The 838-nt window shown below is 40.2% G+C and overlaps 1 gene segment (V, D, J or C); it reads left to right on the forward strand.

Moving 5' to 3' along the window:
• Nucleotides 1-838, forward strand: part of LOC102835906 — a 647,474-nt gene that overhangs the window by 12,080 nt on the left and 634,556 nt on the right.

An 838-nucleotide genomic window follows, 5' to 3' on the forward strand; every position in this document is an offset into this window, starting at 1 on the left:
TGCCTCTTTGTCTCCTTTTGTGTATTCTTGATATATATGAATCGCCATCAGGTATCCTCTCCTTGTGAACTGAACCCCAATGTCGAGGCGGGTCCCCAACAGTCGTCCTTTCTACTGACACCTACTGGAGTCATTTGGCATATGCAAGAACCTTTAGAATGGATTAATTTGTCTGCTTCTTCCTCAGGTACGGCCGACTGCAGAAACTTTAGCACTGAATTGATTGTATTAACCTTACTTTTAATCACTTGCAGCAAATCCCCTCTCATCTGTTTTCCAAGTCCAGTATTTTAAATATATTATTAACCAAAAAGAGTGAAAGTTTTAGCCTATTTTTCAGAACAAAGACTCTTCCACATGGATTCCAGCCTGACTGAAGTGACCCTTCCCCATTCCTGCCTCGTGGTAGCCAGCCAGCATCCACTCTCGACATTCTTCAAAGAGATGGAAAAAGCTATTACAAACTTTATATGGAAAGGAAACAGACCCAGGATAAGCAAAGCCCTGCTTAAGAATAAGAATAAGGTTGGGGGCCTGTCACTTCCCAACCTCAAAATATACTACATGGCTACAGTGGTCAAACCAGCTTGGTAATGGTACAATGAAAGGCACATAGATCAATGGAACAGAATCAAGAATCCAGAAATTAACGCATCTACATACAGCCAATTGATTTTTGACAAAAAACCAAAATATATCACATGGGGAAGGGATAGTCTCTTCTACAGATGGTGCTGACAGAACTGGAAAATGATATGCAAAGGACTGAAACAAGACTTTTACCTCACACATTATATAAAAACCAACTCAACATGGATTAAGGACCTAAATGTGAATC

The sequence above is a fragment of the Chrysochloris asiatica genome, unplaced genomic scaffold (assembly GCF_000296735.1).
Source record: "Chrysochloris asiatica unplaced genomic scaffold, ChrAsi1.0 scaffold00260, whole genome shotgun sequence".
In the NCBI taxonomy this organism is placed as follows: domain Eukaryota; kingdom Metazoa; phylum Chordata; class Mammalia; order Afrosoricida; family Chrysochloridae; genus Chrysochloris; species Chrysochloris asiatica.